Below are 1,308 nucleotides of genomic sequence, written 5' to 3'. Positions count from 1 at the left end.
TCCTCTGCTGCTCTGGTCAAAACCTACAGGCCCAACCCAGTGCATGCTGGTCCGATACCAGTCCCTATACTGACGGAAAATGGACCCACAGTTCTTCCTGTTTAACTTAGAAAAGTAAATAAGAAAGGAACAAAAACTGAACAACTATTAACGTACAAATAAACTCATGTTTGTAAATAAACCCCAAAGATGTAAAGTGGACTAAACTAATTTTTTAATATAATTCAGAGTAATACAGATAAATACCATCTTGACATAATGCAATTTACTGTTAAATATCAACAATAATCCCTACTATTAATTTTGCGATAAGATAAAATATATTTTTTTTAATCCGTTCATTTGAGAATTCTCCAAATGTCAGCTGGATGTGACGACTGATCTGTCTCTCTGTCTACGCTTTTGAATTTTCAAGTGTTTTTTTTTTGTTGATTTCTGTTTTAACGATGAAAGATTTCTCCTACTTACTTCAATAAAGTTAACAATAACTCTTTTTCTCTGTTTTCTTCTCCAGGTTCCCTGCAGTTTAACCAAGAGAGAAGATCCACTCTGGACCAGGAGGAGTTAGAACCTCTGCAGGGAAAACAAGACCAGGAAGAGAAAGTAGATTACTGCAGTCAGGGTGAAGAACAGATTGAATTAAAACAGGAGACTGATACCTGCATGTTGGTTCATGTTGATGAGCAAACACACCAAACTGAATCAGAACCAAACAGGAACCAAGTCCTCTTAAAGGAAGCTGCTGAAGCTGAGAAGCAAAATCAGAAAAGAAGAAAACCTTTCTCATGTGTCATCTGTAAAAAGCTTTTCGCTTTAAAATCTGTTTTTGATGCTCACATGAGAACTCATACATTTCAAAACCTGTTTTCATGTGTGAAGTGTGGAAAAAGTTTTAATCAAAAACAGCATTTAACTCAGCACATGAGGATTCACACTGAAGAAAAGCCGTTTTCATGTGGAAGCTGTGGAAAAAGGTTTAGTCGACAACAGGAGTTAACTCGGCACATGATGATTCACACTGGTGAAAAGCCGTTTTCATGTGGGAGCTGTGGAAAAAGTTTTAGTCGAAAACAGGAGTTAACTCGGCACATGATGATTCACACTGGTGAAAAGCCGTTTTCATGTGGGAGCTGTGGAAAAAGTTTTAGTCAAAAACAGAAGTTAACTCGGCACATGATGATTCACACTGGAGAAAAGCCATTTTCATGTGGGAGTTGTGGAAAAAGTTTTTGTCTAAAATGGCTTTTAACTCAGCACATGATGATTCACACTGGTGAAAAGCCGTTTTCATGTGGGAGCTGTGGAAAA

Source organism: Poecilia formosa, unplaced genomic scaffold (assembly GCF_000485575.1).
Source record: "Poecilia formosa unplaced genomic scaffold, Poecilia_formosa-5.1.2 Scaffold701, whole genome shotgun sequence".
NCBI classification, from domain to species: Eukaryota; Metazoa; Chordata; class Actinopteri; order Cyprinodontiformes; family Poeciliidae; genus Poecilia; species Poecilia formosa.
Note: the sequence above shows the minus strand (reverse complement) of the source record.